Source organism: Saimiri boliviensis, chromosome 4 (assembly GCF_048565385.1).
Source record: "Saimiri boliviensis isolate mSaiBol1 chromosome 4, mSaiBol1.pri, whole genome shotgun sequence".
Classification (NCBI taxonomy): domain Eukaryota; kingdom Metazoa; phylum Chordata; class Mammalia; order Primates; family Cebidae; genus Saimiri; species Saimiri boliviensis.
Window position 1 is genome coordinate 22,835,619 of NC_133452.1, and position 19,086 is coordinate 22,854,704.

Genomic DNA, 19,086 nt, shown 5'->3' on the forward strand with positions numbered 1-19,086 from the left:
AATAAAATCTTCCATTCCAATGTTTAATCTGAAGTTTTCAAGGTTCATAGATAACACAGCCTTTTAGAGGACAGGAAGTGAGAAATCAACATTTGGGGGAAAATAACAGTGAACCTCCTATGACAAAATCCTCCTTTCCTCTGTATTTAATCCTCTGTTAGATATAAAAGTAATGTTCAGATATCATGTTCCCTTGATGATATTGATTACTAACATCTACATGCACATATTAATGTGCTAATCACTTCTCGATGTGTTAAAACCTATTATCCCAGTTAATTTTCATTTCTAGGAGGCAGGCTTTATTATCCCCCATTTTAGAGATGAGGAAACTATAGAGGCACCAAGAGATGAAGTGCCTCCCCAAGGTTAGCTAGCTAGTAAATGGGTTTGGTGTTTCCAGATCTGTGTGCCCAACAAGTAAAGTGTGTAACGATTTCTGTAGAGCCAACCTACGTTTTTATGGATTTTAGGTAAAATGCTGGTGCCAAATGAACTTTCCTGGTTCTTCTGAATGTAAGCACGTATTTTGTGCAAAACCTTATTTAAAAAGCCTTTTAAAAATTTCTCCCCTGCTTCCAATGAAAACAAAATTTCCTAACCTGACATTTGAAGTGTTGCTCATTAAAAGCCGTTTTGCCTTCCTTATAGTTTTATTATTTTTCCAGTCAGTTTTGACTCCTTTATTTAAAAAACTTAACAGAAGAATTTTAAACAATACATTGCATTGGAAACAATAAAAAATTTCATAATACTGGTACCTGTACTTTCTAGATGTGGCATGATTTGTAATGACCAAAATGGCAAGTATGATTTGAAGGCATAATTTATGCAAAATACCCTTTATATGCAAAACCTATTCAATGGCATTTTAAAAGTGAATTAATATTTATTTCAATGTAATTCTGCCTTAATTTCTTAAGCACCTGCTCTGTACTAAGGGTTATGTTTAGAGCTCTGAGGATATTAAATAATCTATGACATGGTCCAAGCCCTGAATAAGCTTACAGTCTTATTAGGCAAAAATATTATGGGGAATTATAAATTGCAAGTTTGTAATGAAAAACCACAAAGGAATTAAACTGCAAAAAATGAAGCAAAACTGTTTCTTCGTTTATATTTTCAGATTCTTTCAGAAAAAGATTTTAAACACCTAGGATCAATCAAGCTATTTTTCATATCTCCTTCTTCCTTCATTCATCTGTTCATTCAATATTTATTGAACAAATATGTGTAGAAGATGACAATAGATTCTTTAAAGGAATCTCAACATTCTGTGGAATAGAGTTTGATAGCCATTTTGATAGATAATAAAGATATTTACCTACTTGGAATATCAAACAAAATGATGGTTTCTGCTTTCATTAAATAATTTTAGGCTGGTGTCTTAGATAAAATTGTTTTAAATCTATCAGTCAGCACTTATAGAGAGCCTCTTATTTTAGAAGCTAAATTAGGCATTGGGAATTTGGAAATACCAAGGTGCTTTTCTTGAACTCAATGAAAGGGAAAAGGAACAGTCCACAGTTAGTTAAAATGCAATGATGGATGCAAAAATTAGTGAGCAAAAAGTGCCATTGGAGACGGGGAGCACAGAGAGCACATAAAACAGCCTAGAGAGGTCAGGAGAGGTTTCTGAGCCTATAAAGAAGAGTGAGAATAGGCGGAGACAGAATTCCAAGACCCTGGACTGAAAGAGAGTGTACTTTATTTAGGCTCCGTGTGTGTGTGTGTGTGTGTGACACACGCACGTGCATGCACACACGTGCACACATGGGTGGTAGAGGAGAGGGAGAGAATGTGATTTGAGGAAGTTGTTATAAGAATTTATTTATATTGAAGATTTAAATTGAGTTTCTCGTTTTACAAAAGTAGAATATTGTTTAAGTCACTCTTTCTTGGTTCTTCCAAGGATGATGCATACTGGAATATTCCAGATGCCAAGCAGATAACTTAATTAGCATGCAATGGATACCCTAGAGCATGAGAACTTAATTCACTGAGGAACTCCAGGTAAGAAAGGTCCTAGGATGAATGAAGGTGGTAGTTGAATGTGACTCTTTGGTATAAAGTTTTTGAATTAAAATTACTTTTGTTTTTATTTCTTTTTATATTTTTTTTTCCTAATATTTATTCCAAGGATTTTGCAATATTGCTTTTGAGTTGATTGCACTCCCTCCCTCCCTTTTTTCACTCTTCCCCTCTTTTTACTTTAGAAGAGTTCTCAAAATAATTGGCCAATTAGAACTTTCTTCCCGCGTGGGCCAGGAGTTTTTGTCTAAGGTCTTAATTAGTATAAAATTCTATACTGTTGTGCCCATTACCATCCTCTGCATTAGGTTTAAGAAAAATTTTCACAGCCAGAATAAAAATTGTGGTCTCTGTCATGGTGAAGATGAAGTATAAATTGGCTCCAGGGAGGTGATTTTTAAGCTGATTTGAGAAAGGAGACTTTCTTCTCAGAGTGACTGATTGTCCAAGGTACACTTCTGTAACAATTTCCAGCCCTGTAAAGGAAGCTTTTTCTTTCTTCCCTTCTTTTCTTTTTTTTTTTTCCTTTTTGTAAAGGTTAATGTCTTCAAATGTCTTCCAAACAATGTGCTTTGTGTCTCTTTTTACATTTTTGCAGTTCTGGTTCACTTCTTACTTTGCTGGAGAGGGAGTTAGTGGGTGTCTCCCATAAATAAGTCTCTTCTTTTGAGGGCAGATGAGATGCAGCTTCTGCCCTTCAGCTCTGCCAGCATGCTTTCTGCCAGTCAGAAGCCTTCCTTTGAAAAAGCTTCCAGCTTTTTGTTTCAGGGACTTCCTGGCACAGGTTAGGAGTAAGTGGTCCACAAAGGTTGGCCTACACTTTGGCATCCTGTTCTGTACAGTTCTGGGTACAGGCCAAGAAAGGAAGCCCTGGTGGCCCCCTTTTAATTGTGCCATACTGATATAAAGAGAAAAGAGTCACTCTTTTAGAGAGATGCCTGTTTCTTCATCTAAGTTTTGAATATAAATTCTCCAGAAAACATGCCACTATCTAGGGAAATAGAGTCCTATAATTTGTTTGAAATTTGGTTAAAGATGCCAAATTCCAGGCCCTGAAGACACAGTGTGGTCATCCAAGCAGTATGGTCAGTTTTACTACAATCAGGAACAATCATGACATATTTCCAGGACTGCGTTGGAAATCAGACCACGTATCCCTCTAATACCATTCATGTGCATATGTTTGTTTAAGAAAAGAAGCAAAAAAGAAGACTTTTGCCCAGGCATCCCCAAACTACGGCCTACGGGCCGCATGCGGCCCCCTGAGGCCATTTATCCGGCCCCCCGCTGCACTTCAGGAAGGGGCACCTCTTTCATTGGTGGTCAGTGAGAGGAGCACAGTATGTGGCAGCCCTCCAATGGTCTGAGGGACAGTGAACTGGCCCCCTGTGTAAAAAGTTTGGGGACGCCTGCTTTTGACAGTTGAATAAAACCACTGTTGAAATAACGAATATAATTTGTTTTTCTTTTTTTTCTCTTTTCTCTTTTTTTTTTTTTTTTTTTTTTTTTTTTTTTTTTTTTTTTTTTTTTTTTTTTTTGAGATGGAGTTTCTCTCATGTTGCCCTGGCTGGAGTGCAATAGTGCAGTCTTGGCTCACTGCAACCTACATCTCCTGGGCTCAAGGGATTCTCCTGCTTTGGCCTCCTGAGTTGCTGGGATTACAGGCATGTGCCACCATGCCTGGCTAATTTGGTATTTTTAGTAGAGATGGGGTTTCTCCATATTGGTCAGGCTGGTCTTAAACTCCCAACCTCATGTGATTTGCCTACCTCGGCCTCCCAAAGTGCTGGGATTATAGGCGTGAGAATTTTTTTTTTCTTAATGATAGAGAAGCAAACCACTTGCTCACATGCAAAAATTTTTTGTCCATTATTAGATGGGGAAGGCTGAGTTCAATGGATTCATTATGGAAATGCTTATATACAACCAGTGTGGTTTTGTGGGCCTCTCACGTGGGTTGTTGGCCTGGCTAAATATAAATTGTAATCCGTTTTCCCCTTGCATTTATCTTGACAGTTACTGTGGCCACCATTGCTTTCTGGCAAATCTCATTATGTGCTCTGAGCTTCTAAATGAAAAGTTCCTTTCTGCCAGCATAGTGGATAAACAATACTCCTGCTTCTGGAATCCTTGTGAGTTATTCTGTGCATCACACAGCTGCATCAGCTGTATTGGAAATGAGTTTGTTTCTGGGCTGGTATTTCTCAGTGAAGGCCATGTTTAGCATGGCACGGCTAACTATGCAATCATTTTGATAAGCAATGCAGAAAGCTTCATAAAAGCACGACTTCCCAAGGTCTTCTTTCTTTTTAAAGCAAGTAAATTAGATGCTGATTTTCCAAATATTTATAAATCACATGTGTTTCCCTTTTTGAAATTTTACGCTGCATAACTCTGTTACCATTAGAAGGACCAAACCTTATTTTGGATTTCACTTTCTTTCGAGTCATCAGGAGTTCCATATAGAAATTGAAATGGGAATCAAGGCTCTTGCTATTAGATTAATTTTTCTGAGACCCCATCTGATATATTGATATGGAATAAATTTTAAATGAAAGACTATATTCAAAAATTTCAATGAAAATAATAATGCCACTTTTAAAATTATTAATGCATAAAAAGTTCATCTTATGTCTTCTTTCAATGACTTGGCTTAAAATACTGAAATTACAACCTGAGGGTAATGATATGTTTTGGCTATGTCTCCACTCAGATCTCATCTTGAATTGTAGTTCCCATAATCCCCTCGTGTCATAGGAGGGACCCTGTGGGAGATAATTGAGTCACGGAGGCAGTTTCCCCTATCCTGTTCTCATGATAGTGAGTGAATTCTCCGGAGACCTGATGATTTTATGAGAGACTTTTCCCCCTTTGCTTGGTACGTCTTCTTCCATGTGAAGAAGGACATGTTTGCTTCTCCTTGTGCCATGATTGTAAGTTTTCTGAGGCCTCCTCATCCCTGCAGAACTGTGAATCAATTGAACCTCTTTTTTGTAAATTACCCAGTGTCAGGTATGCCTTTATTAGCAATGTGAAAATGGACTAATACAGGTAAATTTTTGTGATTTTATGTATAACAACTGAAAGCTATATATTTTTGTTCTTATGGTTTAGAAAAATATATACAGCCTTGTGGTTCAATCAGAAGTCTGTTACTTTTACATTTTCACATTTATAACTTACTATACTTATGTGACTCCTGCGAGCATTTATGAGCAGCAAAGATCTTGTACTTTAAAGCACTGAATCATTTTTATCCACAAAAGAATCCTCTTAGAGGATGTAATAAGTTTTTGAAAATTAAAGAAAAAAAAGCTCAAGCCATTGACTTATAATGGTTTGCACAACAGATCACATTAGATGAAGGATGCTTGAATCTTACTTTTCAGTTTCTAGGCTATTATTTGTTCTACCAGATTTCAGGAGGCAAAGCAAGTGAGAAGACAGGAAGGAAAGGGACACAGGGAGCTTCTGCAGAGATGATAATGCCCCTCCTCTGAAGGTCACTGTCATTCCCAAGGGCACTGCCATTCCTGAGGCTGCAGTCCCTACGGGGCAATGACTGCTTTTGTGGCACCCATGGGTAAAAACCTGGCCTCAGTTGGCATGGAGGCTCTCATTCGGCAGCTGCTATGCCTCCTCTTAGCCCTGCAGCCCAAACTTACCAGACAATTTTCATGCTTTGGTTCAAGTGCACAAATTAGTATTTGAAAGCACGTCTTGCCCTCTCATTTGGGTCACTCATCATGTTCAATGACTGAAATGATGCAAGGTATTTCTCAGCCATTGTGCCAACTGGGGACCTTCATGGCTGGCTATGCATGCCTGCTTGGGCCTCACTTGGTCCTGGACCTGCCACTGGTGGCACCCCACCCACTAGGCCCATCTGTGTTATAGTGTACCCATGTTTGGTAGTTTCTGAGCTCTTGTTCCACATCAAAGAAGACTGAGGTTATGCTAACAATTAGATGGGTGAGAATGAGTGGAGAAGAATTTTATTGAGCAATAGAATAGCTCTCAGCAGAGAGGGGATGCAGAAGTGGTTTTTCTCTCTGTGTGGCTGGGTCCAGGGCTTTTTATGGACTCAGAATGGAGAGTGTGTGCTGATTGGCTTGTGAGTTTGCAAAGAAACGCTAAAGCAAAGGCATCACTCAAAGGTGGGCATGGCAGTGTAGAAAACCAGTGAGGAAAGGGTAGGTATATGTAAAATAGGTGAAGGGTGAAGATCAATCAGAGGAAAGTGCACCAGACAGGCAGACAAGTTTTTAATCTGGTCCATGGATTTGACTTGTAGCTTGGCTTTCAGGCTTTAAACTGTCTTCAGCTTGGAGGTGGGGTTTCTCCAGGGACCTGCCCCTATGTAGTCATTTGTCTGCCTCCTGTCACTATCTATACTTGATGGCTATTGATAAAAAAAGATCAAGAGTTTGGTGGAGGTATCAATAAAAAAAGAACAAGAGTTTGGTGGCTAAGCGTTTTCACATTCAAAGAGTGTCTGAGAAGAGAAATCTATCCTGATTTTCTTTTCTTCCTTTTTGTATTCCCACTTAGTTTAGAGAAACCGTGAGTACTGTATACTTCTCTTTAGGATTTGTTTTAGGAAAAAGAGCCAAAAATATTGAGAATGAGGTGAGCTTGTAAGTGGTGCAAAATATTCTATGCTCATGCTATCTGCCCCCTGCTTTTGTAGCACTGAATGTAGTAAATAAAAATGACCATCTCATGAATACTGATATCATGCATTATCCTATGTGTTTACTCTGCATTATCTCTTGATTCTTACAAGATTCCTAAGATAGCAGCTGCTATTATTGTCCTCATTTTAGAGATGAGGAGATGAAGCTTAAAAGAGGTTAAGTAACTTGCTTAGTATCACAGAGCTTGTAGGTAGTTCTCTTAGGGAATAAAAAAGCATATATTATATGGGAAGTTTCACTTTAGTATATATTCTGATTTCATTTTTATTTTGGTACTTTCATGAATGGTACTTTCTAGACCATCATCGCATATCAGTCTAGAAGAATCTGAAACTGGACAACAGAATTTGGTCAGTAGACCACTAAATACACCTGCTTGAGATGTGGTGCCACAAAAATACATGCATGTGCAGGAAAGCTCAATTAATTTGTCAGTGATGCTTGAGACACTGGAGCATTTCCTAAGGGAGCATTAACTAGCTGGGAGGAATTGATGGACAAAATTCTGCTACAGGTCATTAACTACAGCAGTAAGTATTCCTGGGAAATATCTTATTTTGAAGTTAATTCTCGACTTGAATATATATATTTAAAACAGTTGGATTCTTCTTATACTGCATGGACTAAAGAGGCTATGATAAGGGAAAGTCTATTCAAGGCACTGACTATAGTTCTGTAAAGCAAAATATGAAAAAGTTATGTATGTGTAAAAAGGGAAGCATAGTTGAGTACTTCAGATTCCATTTTATTTTCATATAAACTGGAATTTATATATCCTCTCTTTTCTTCCCTGCCACTTTGAGAAGCATAATACTCTAGAAATAAGATCTAGTAAGTCCGATTTACCTGTGGAGCTTGGCAAAGCAGTGCTATCCAAAGAATATAGAATCAGGAAAATAAAGTTCAAGGGTGATGTGGGGCAGGGGAGAGGAGAAATAAAGAAGGCATTGAAAACGTCAGAGTTTCAAAGTAATCAGCAGAAGGAATTGGCAAAAGGGAATAAATTAAGGGAAAAACGAGGCAAGTATAGACGACCTGGCAGAGTTCTAGTCACTTGATTATTTTTCCTCTTTTCTCATTTATAAGCCCCTTACACGGTTTCTATCTTCAATACCTGTTAGTGTCAGATTTCTCACAGAATCTGTCATCATCCCCTCCACTCTCTTGAAATACCCTGACCCACTCTGCATTGCCAGGATCCTCACCAGATCATTTCCATTTCTAATGGTGGCCGAGGTTTGAGGAGCCCAGGCAGTCTGGTAGCTTGGAACCTTTCAGACCAGTGTGGTTTAGATCGGCAGTCCCCAACCCCTAAGCCATGAACTGTTACTGGTCTGTGGCCTGTTAGGAACCAGGCCGCACAGCAGTAGATGAGTGGGGGATGAGTAAACATAACTGCCTGAGCTCCACCTCCTGTCAGATCAGCTGTGGCATTAGATTCCCAAAGCAGCATGAACCCTATTGTGAACTGCACATGGGAGGTATCTAGGTTACACGATCCTTATGAGACTAATGCCTAATGATCTCAGGTAGAACAGTTTCATCCCCAAACCATCCCCCTACCCGGTCCATGGGAAAATTTTCTTCCATCTAACAGGTCCCTGGTGCCAAAAAGGTTGGGGACTGCTGGCTTAGATAATTATTAAAGGGGAAGGAGGGACTGATGAACCTTGCCTCCATTATTTTAAGCAATCCAGCTATGGCCCCACACTTGCACACTGCATTCTGCAAATGAGCAGTTCTGCAGATCAGCAGAGCCTCCCCTCCCCTCATACAAAGAAGTTTAGCAATCTTTTGTTTTTACTCTACTAATGACTCTTACCTGTACCACCCATGAAAAACTCATCTTTGAAACAGTTACTCGAGTTAATTTTCTAAAATAAGAATTTGATCATGTTATGGTAGGCAAAAGAAATAGCGTGTTTAAAGCTGTGGGTGTATTAAAATCAAAACACGTTTTGGGTAACTTCCAAGTAGTTGTCTATGGCTGGGTATTGGGTTCTGAAGATGAGGTCAGAAATGCACAGGGGGAACCATGGACCTTCTTGGCAGAGGGAAGAGTGTCTCACTTTTCTCCGCCTCAAGAAACAATTGAATTTGCCTGCCTACCATGTAGACTACTGCAGTTTCTCTGTGAGAAAACTAATTTTCTCTGGTAACATGCTAATACCTCACATAGATCAGTCCCCTGAGAAGCTTTAAGCTGGCTTTCTAAGTAATTTTAGTAACCAAGAGAGATCTCTCTCATCTTCCATTGTTTCTTTTTTGTTTTCAACTCTGCTTCCAACTCATCTCTCTTTCTCTCTCTCATACAGATTGAGAAACTTAATTCTTTAAAGGTCGATTCTGTCACTTTGCTCTTGATTTCATCCTTTTCTAGATACTCCAGAACTACGAATGATCAATTATAACCTCAATTTACGCAAACCATGTTTAGAATCTGTAAACAAGCTCATTTGTCAAAATGAAAACCAGTGTTATTCTTTTGAGCTTGTGCCCCCATAGACATAATCTTATCTATCTTCTTGCAAAGCCACAGTTTTGGTAATGCAAATAATTTACATTGATCATTACATATTGGCTTTTGGTAATGCAAATAAGTTACATTGATTATTACATATTTGCTATGTAATAATCAACATTAAAGTGCTTGCCCTTTAACATCTATCATTTTATTTTATAGTTATTTGTCGTAATTGTTGTAGTTTGTAATTAGTGTAGTTTCTATTTTACACATGGTGAAACTGTCATCTAGAAAGGTTAATTACATATCACAGAAAAATGACTGAACCAGGATTTAAAGCCAGATTTGTCTGATTCTAAAGCCTTTTAAACAATAGTTCTATAGCTTCCCGACAAGCCTATGTCATCCAGTCGCCAGTACCGTGGACACTCTTCCGTTTTTGTTGGTCTTGATGATTCTGCAGCACTTGCATCCTGAAGCACTGTTTTCTCGTGGTTTCTGCAACACTGTTGTTTTCTGGTTATTTCTTACTTTGACCAGTTCTTCTGTCTTCTTTGCTGGTAAGTTTTACTTCTCCTGCTCCATCCATGATAGTGTTCCTTGGGCTCCAGCTTCGACAAGGATATCATCTGCTCTCACGGGGCCAACTCTAACATACAGAACTGTGGCACCAACTTAGACTGCTCACCTCAATTTCAGCATATTCTTTCTAGCTGCCTACAAGATTCTTACTCATGGACATTTCACACGGAAACTGAAAATGCAACAGCTAGGAGATTGAACCCATTATCTTCTTCCCAGAACTGCTTCTTTTTTTTTTTTTTTTTTTTTTTGTGAATGGAAATAGCATCCTCCTCTTACTTCATTTCAAGCTCTGTTGGCTTCCTAGACTCTTTCTTGGTCTCTTTAACTAACAAATACATTCCATATCTTTACTATTTTTTCTATATCCATTTCCTTACTATATGTTTTATATCCACTAATTTTACATCCTCCCCTGTATTTTTTCAGACTTTTGTCATCTTTCTCCTGATCCATTGCTGTGGCCTTCTTCCAGAATCCTGTACCCCTTATCCCTACCACCATAAAAAATTCACCTTTGAAACAGTTACCAGAATTAGTCTTCTAAAATAAGAATTTGATTGTATTATGGTAGGCAAAAGAACAACATGTTAAAAGCTATGGATGTATTAAAATCAAGACACGTTTTTGGGTAACCTCAGGGAATTGTCTATGGCTAGACATTGGGTTCTGCATATGAGGCCAGAAAGGCACTGGGGGAACGAATCAAGAAGTCTCTGACACCACTTCCTAAATTAGGGGGTCAGCAAATGTTTCCTTTTTTTTTTTTCCTTCTTTGAGACAGAGTCTTTCAGTGGCGTGATCTTGGCTCATTACAACTTTCACCTCTCAGGTTCAAGTGATTCTCCTGCCTCAGCCTCCCAAGTAGCTGGGACTACAGGTGTGCACCACCATGCCTAGCTAATTTCTATATTTTTAATAGAGACGGGGTTTCACCATGTTAGCCAGGATGGTCTCGATCTCTTGACCTCATGACCTCATGATCCACCTGCCTTGGCCCCCCAAAGTGGTGGCATGAGCCACCACGCCCTGCCAGCAAGTGTTTTAAGTGTGGCTTTGTGGGCCATATATAATTTCTGTCCCATCTTATTTGTCTTATTTTCTCCGTCCTTTAAAATGTGAAGAACATTCTTAGCTGCACACTTTATACAAACAGGTCATGGGCTAGATTTGGCCAATGGGCCTTAGTTTATTAACTCCTGCTCTAGAGTTTGGATATTGTGTATGGTGGTTAGTAGGCAATGAAGGGTTTTTGCAGAGAGTGCACCAGTCAGAAGAGAACTAAACTTTCATGGGAGGTAGAGTGACACAAGGCCCTGCTCTAATTTGAATACTTTACTCTCCCTCTAAAGTGGTGGCAGTGGAAGCCATGGGGTGGTGACCTCTCTTCAGCCCCCAGCACTTTCTCCAACCAATCTAACCCACAAGGAAAGGGAACTGGACACTGTATTAGTATAGATGGAGAAGTTGTTGACTCTAGGAAGTTCAAGGAATACTTCCCAGTGGCAATGGGTCGTTTAGTAGAAACTTACAAGAACAAGAGTTAAGAAGTTATACAAAAGGTAGAAGTAATGGTAGTTGTAAAGGTACACAGGCACTAATGACCATGACTTGTCACTTAGCTACTTGAAACACCTAAGGAGTTATTTAATAGAATGCACCATATTGGGATATTTTTTCTGTTGGTATGAAGAGAGATCATTGATGAATCAGTCCTCACTATCTTTGGGCAAACACGTTATTTACACACTCCATTGGAAAGTCCTTACTTTTTTCTAGAGTGTGGAACTCTCAGTTTTAGTATTGTAAAAGGCAAAATAATGTCCTTGAACTATAACAGTGAATACCTTGAAAAATAAAAATGAATGAAAGCAGAGGTTCTCACATTCTGCTTTCATTCAATAAAGTGTCAGTAGATGTCTGTTGAGTGAATAACACATTTAAATTCTGGAGTGGATACCTGTGGTGGAGCTTGGTGTTCAGAATGGCAGCTTGGCAGTTTGTTGCTAGACTATGTGGATTTATTTGTCTCTAAGTTGATTCTAGTGAGTTTGAAACCCCTTGTGATGCCCCTGTACCAAACATGGCACCAGGCAACCATGTTTACCAAACTCATATCCAGTGTAGTCCTCTACCACTTTTTATGGTTACCATAATGAATGTTTCTAATATACATAGGTTATTATATATGGAAACTTGTAAACATGCTCTATTATTCTTGTTTACATACTATTATAGAAAGATTAGCTTTAAATTCTACGCTGAGAATTTCTCTAAATTTTTTGTGTATTTACTTAGGGGATGCAAAGTAAAATTCCATTTTGGGGTATTCTGAATATGCTGGATTATCTCTATTATTTTTTATTTATTTAATATTTTTAGACTTAGAGTTTTGCTGTGTTGTCCAGGCTGGTCTCAAACTCTTGGCCTCAAGTGATCCTTCTGCCTCAGGCTCCTAAGTAATTGAGACTATCAGCATGTGCTACCATGCCTGGCTTATTCTTTTTTTTTTATTGAGGCATAATTTACAAACAATAAAATGCATGTATGGATTGGTTTTCCTTATCTTCAGCTGATTCCTGGCAGAGTATTATTATCATCTTTTTCGTTTGTATTGACTTTTGTCATTTATAAACCATTTTACCCACATGGTCTCATCTGACCTTGCTGCAGGTACTCTTTCATGAATCGTACATGCCATAGCTTATAAATGTACCTTTTAAAATGTACCACTATGAAAGCAAAAAATAAATTCTACTTAACCATGACAAAATACTCTGAGTCACTTATAAAATTTATTTTATGCCTCTCATAAATGTGCTTTGAATCTTCCCTTCAGCCACAGCTGAGTTCCCTAATTATTCTCTGCGTGACTTATGACTTGAAGTGCCTGTAATAGGTGCATTATTATAGCAAATACCTAAAAGAATTAGGTAGTAGATCAAGGAAATTTACCTTGTTGCTATATACCACATTAAATTCCTGAGTTCTCAGTCTGGAGGCTTCCACACCCAGGTTCAGCAGAGAGATGGCTTGAAGCAAAGAGACTGTGAATATAGCTAGAAAGAATTGTGGTGGTGGTGACAGAGACATTACCAGGTTCTCATCTTAGCAATTCCTTACTTTATACTTCTGTAATACCAGGGCAGCTCTAAGCAGCAGCTTGGTCCCAAATACTGATGTGGGATATTGAAAGCAACCAGGCATGGTGAAATGCACCTCGATTTCAGTTGCTAATATGGAAAGAAATGTGCATCTAATAACCGCCAAGGGTATTTTATTAGCATTATGTAAATGAGGAAATCTAGGTGCAGGGATTTTACTTGTAGCTAGAAAAGGCAGTACCAGGAATTGGAGTTGGTCTTTCAAAGGTAAATTCTATGCTCATTAGACTCTGCCATAACTTAATCATATGTTCAGGCTATTGATCTGAAATTGGAAACTCAGTTTTCAAAAAGAAGACCAATAAAATTTGCTTGGATCTTATGGAAATTCCTTGTGTTTTTTTCATAAATCATTCCTCAAGAAATTCTAACCTACTAAGGACTCAGCTTAAAATACTCAAATGGATGAGGACATGGAAAGTCATTTTCTTTCACGTCTTTAAAAACCTACTTGAATCTGTAAATTACTTTGGGCAGTATGGCCATTTTCACGATGTTGATTCTTCCTAACCATGAACATGGAATGTTTCTCCATCTGTTTGTATCCTCTCTTATTTCGTTGAGCAATGGCTTGTAGTTCTCCTTAAAGAGGTCCTTTACATTCCTTGTTAGTTGTATTTCTAGGTACTTTATTCTCTTTGTAGCAATTGTGAATGGCAGTTCGTTCTTGATTTGGCTCTCTTGAAGTCTATTACTGGTGTATAGGAATGCTTGTGATTTTTGCACATGATTTTGTATCCTGAGACTTTGCTGAAGTTGTTTATCAGTTTCGGGAGATTTTGGGCTGAGATGATGGGGTCTTCCAGATATACAATCATGTCATCTGCAAATAGAGACAATTTGATTTCCTCCTTTCCAATTTGGATACCCTTTATTTCTTTTTCTTGCCTGATTGCTCTGGCTAGAACTTCCAGTACTACATTGAATAGGAGTGGTGAGAGAGGGCATCCTTGTCTAGTGCCAGATTTCAAAGGGAATGCTTCCAGTTTTTGCCCATTCAGTATGATATTGGCTGTTGGTTTGTCGTAAATAGCTTTTATTGTTTTGAGATACGTTCCGTCAATACCTAGTTTATTGAGGGTTTTTAGCATAAAGGGTTGTTGAATTTTGTCAAAAGCCTTCTCTGCATCAATCGAGATAATCATGTGGTTTTTGTCTTTGGTTCTGTTTATGTGGTGAATTACGTTTATGGACTTGCGTATGTTGAACCAGCCTTGCATCCCCGGGATGAATCCTACTTGATCATGGTGGATGAGCTTTTTGATATGCTGTTGCAATTGGTTTGCCAGTATTTTATTGAAGATTTTTGCATCTATGTTCATCATGGATATTGGCCTGCAATTTTCTTTTCTTGTTGAGTCTCTGCCGGGTTTTGGTATCAGGATGATGTTTGTCTCGTAAAATGATTTGGGAAGGATTCCCTCTTTTTGGATTGTCTGGAATAGTTTCAGAAGGAATGGTATCAGCTCCTCCTTGTATGTCTGGTAGAATTCAGCTGTGAACCCATCTGGACCTGGGCTTTTTTTGGGTGGTAGGCTCTTTATTGCTGCCTCGACTTCAGACCATGTTATTGGTCTATTCAGGGTTTCGGCTTCTTCCAGGTTTAGGCTTGGGAGGATGCAGGTGTCCAGGAATTTATCCATTTCTTCCAGGTTTACTAGTTTATGTGCATAGAGTTGTTTGTAATAATCTCTGATGATGGTTTGGATTTCTGTGGAATCTGTGGTGATATCACCTTTATCGTTTTTTATTGCATCAATTTGGTTATTCTCTCTTTTCTTTTTTATTAATCTGGCTAGTGGTCTGTCTATTTTGTTGATCTTTTCAAAAAACCAGCTCCTGGATTTATTGATTTTTTGAAGAGTTTTTTGTGTCTCTATTTCCTTCAGTTCTACTCTGATCTTAGTTATTTCCTGTCTTCTGCTAGGTTTTGAGTTTTTTTGATCTTGCTCCTCTAGCTCTTTCAATTTTGATGATAGGGTGTCAATTTTTGATCTCTCCTTTCTTCTCATGTGGGCACTCATTGCTATATATTTTCCTCTAGAGACTGCTTTAAATGTGTCCCAGAGATTCTTGTATGTTGTGTCTTCGTTCTCATTGGTTTCGAAGAACATCTTTATTTCTGCCTTCATTTCATTGTTTATCCAGTCAACATTCAAGAGCGAGTTGTTCAGTTTCCATGAAGCTGTGCGGTTCTGAGTTAGTTTCTGCATTCTGAGTTCTAACTCGATTGCACTGTGGTCTGAGAGACTGTTTGTTATGATTTCTGTTCTTTTGCATTTGCTGAGGAGTGATTTATTGCCAATTATGTGGTCAATTTTAGAGTAGGTGTGATGTGGTGCTGAGAAGAATTCAACGCTATTCCCATCAAGCTACCAATGACCTTCTTCACAGAACTGGAAAAAAACACCTTAGACTTCATATGGAACCAAAAGAGAGCCTGCATAGCCAAGTCAATTCTAAGCAAAAAGAACAAAGCAGGAGGCATCACACTACCAGACTTCAAACTATACTACAAGGCTACAGTAATCAAAACAGCATGGTACTGGTACCAAAACAGAGATATAGACCAATGGAACAGAACAGAGGCCTCAGAGGAAATACAACATACCCACAACCATCTGATCTTCGACAAACCTGACAAAAACAAGCAATGGGGAAAGAACTCCATGTTTAATAAACGGTGTTGGGAAAACTGGCTAGCCATGTGCAGAAAGCAGAAACAGGACCCCTTCCTGACACCTTACACCAAAATTAACTCCAGATGGATTAAAGACTTAAACATCAGACCTAATACCATAAAAACCTTAGAAGAAAATCTAGGCAAAACCATTCAGGACATAGGTGTAGGCAAGGACTTCATGACCAAAACGCCAAAAGCAATGGCAACAAAAGCCAAAATAGACAAATGGGACCTAATCAAACTCCACAGCTTCTGCACGGCAAAAGAAACAGTCAGTAGAGTGAATCGGCAACCAACAGAATGGGAAAAAATTTTTGCAGTCTACCCATCTGACAAGGGGCTGATATCCAGAATTTACAAAGAACTAAAGCAGATCTACAAGAAAAAAATAAACAAGCCCATTCAAAAATGGGCGAAGGATATGAACAGATACTTTACAAAAGAAGACATACAGGAGGCCAACAAACATATGAAAAAATGCTCATCATCACTGGTCATCAGAGAAATGCAAATCAAAACCTCATTGAGATACCATCTCACACCAGTTAGAATGGCGATCATTAAAAAATCGGGAAACAACAGATGCTGGAGAGGATGTGGAGAAATAGGAACACTTTTACACTGTTGGTGGGAATGTAAATTAATTCAACCATTGTGGAAGACAGTGTGGCGATTCCTCAAGGACCTAAAAATAGAAATCCCATTTGACCCAGCAATCCCATTACTGGGTATATATCCAAAGGATTATAAATCATTCTACTACAAGGACACATGCACACGAATGTTCATTGCAGCACTGTTTACAATAGCAAAGACCTGGAACCAACCCAAATGCCCAATGATGATAGACTGGATAGGGAAAATGTGGTACATATACACCATGGAATATTATGCAGCCATCAAAAACGATGAGTTCACGTCCTTTGTAGGGACATGGATGAACCTGGAAACCATCATTCTCAGCAAACTGACACAAGAGCAGAAAATCAAACACCATATATTCTCGCTCATAGGTGGGTGTTGAACAATGAGAACACATGGACACAGGGAGGGGAGCACTACACACTGGGGTCCGTTGGGGGGAAATGGGGGAGGGGCGGGGGGGTGGGGATGTGGGAAGAGATAGCATGGGGAGAAATGACAGTTACAGGTGAGGGGGCGGAAGGCAGAAAACCACACTGCCATGTGTGTACCTATGCAACAATCTTGCATGTTCATCACATGTACCCCAAAACCTAAAATGCAATAAAAAAAAAATTAAAAAAAAAAAACAAAAACCTACTTGAACCAGTGCTGTGTGGATGTGATGATAGCAACCCACAGCTAAAAACAGCATCTATTTCAGTGGTGCCTGAAATTTACAGAAAATGAAACAAAATCCCACATAATTACAACCATTTAAAAGTCTGTGTCCTCTAGGAATCAAATAAAAGGACTCAGTAGCATGTCACAGAGGAGGATTGAATTTTAAATGAAGTAGATTTAGAGGTACCTCCTTAAAGTAATGATGAAACACTGATTTTTCCAATGTCTCCCCGGGCACTGGTGATAGTAGGTCACTTCTAATTACCTTTTCCTTTCTGAGCTATATATAGATAAATGCTTGGGATATTAAAATGCCTTGTGGGCTGGTTATTTAATTGCTACAGAATTGATTTCATGAAGGAAAGAAAAACAGATTAGATCCTAAGATGTAAATGTGAGACTTGACAGACTGCAGTGTGTGCTCAAGTCTATCAATAGAACTGCCAGCCCCCAGTCTCTAGCTGGATCCTTGCAGTACAAGAAGAACACATTTGATAATTATAAGAGCAGATGCAACTGTCCTTCCCTCCAAAATAACAAGCAATGGTGCATTTTTGTGTTCTAATTTCTCCTGCCATCCTGTATATTATATACATTATCAAAATAATTTTAGATTAGAATGGCATCTCTGTTTGCTTATGAAGGCTTCATGCTTCCCTTTTGCTCTTTTCTTTTTTCTTCGTTTATTCCTCACTTCAATATCACAGGTGGTGATGGTATGCTCTATTTTGGACACTAGAGAAGTAGGTTTTGTGTTTTTGCTGTGTCTCATGACTACAAACTAGGAAATGCACAAAATATGTTTTCTCTGATCTTGCTTCAGAGAAATCTTGCCATTTCAGACAAGATACCCAAATAACAGAAAACATCAGGCTTAATATGACTTTAAAATTCATTTACCTAACATTTATTTGTTTAGCAAATGCCAGTTTAGTATTTACGTTATGTCAAGCCCTGCTCTGTATGCTGTGACAAAGCCCTTGCTCTCACTTTCCCTTCTCTGTAGTTGGGAAATACACCAAGAGCAGAAATGTAACAGATGCCCCTCAACTTATGATGGGACAATGTCCCAGTAAACCCGTTGTAAGTTGAAACGTAAGTAAAAAATGCATTTCACACTTACCTTGACCTACAATTGGGCAAAATCATCTAACACAAAAACTATGTTATTATAAAATATTGAATATCTCATGTGATTTATTGAATACTCTACTGAAAGTGAAAAACAATGGCTGGCTGAGTACTTGACATACAATTTCTACTGAATGTGTGTGGCTTTTACCCCACCGTAAAGTCAAAAATATCTTAAACCATAGTAAGTCGGAGGCGGTCTGCATAAGGTCATGACAAGTGCAGTTAAGGTATATTTTATTAAAATATTTTCAGGTATATTTTTCTTTATTGCAATTATGAAGGTAGGGTAGCATATTAATCTTCTTGAACTGCTATAACAAGATATCATAGATTGAGTGGCTTAAACAATAGATTTATTTGTCCTTGTTCTGGAGGCTAAGAATTCCAAGATCGCGGTGCTGCCAAGGTAGGTTTTATTCTAAGGTTTATTCTTTTGGCTTGCAGGTGGCTGCTTTTTCTCTGCATTTTCAGAGAAACATTTCTTTGTGTGCTTCCAGAGAGACACAGAGAGAGAAAAATCTCTCTAGTATCTCTGCTTATAAGGTCATTCATTCTATAATACTAGGTCCTACCCTTATGACTTAATTTTGCCTTAATTAGGCCCTGTCTTCAAATATGGGCACACTGGAGGTTAGGGCTGCAGCATATGAATTTTGGGAAGATGTATATTAGTATATTCTGTTCATAACAGGTAGAGTAAGAGATTAAAGTGTGAGGATAGTCAATGTTATGCGGGTCTGTGGGGAGAACTCTTTTCTAAGAATGATCAGCTAGAGCTTTTCCGATAAGGTGACCTTTGAGCAGTGATATAGTTTGGCTGTGTCCCCACCCAAATCTCATCCTGAATTGTAGTTCCCATCATCCCCACCTGTAATGGGAGGCACCTGGTGGGAGATAATTGAATCATGGGGCCAGGTTTTTCCCTCTCACATGCTGTTCTCGGGATAGTGAAAAAGTCTCATGAAATCTGATGGTTTTAGAAAGGGCAGTTCTGCTGCACACTCCGTCTTGCCTGCCACCATGTAA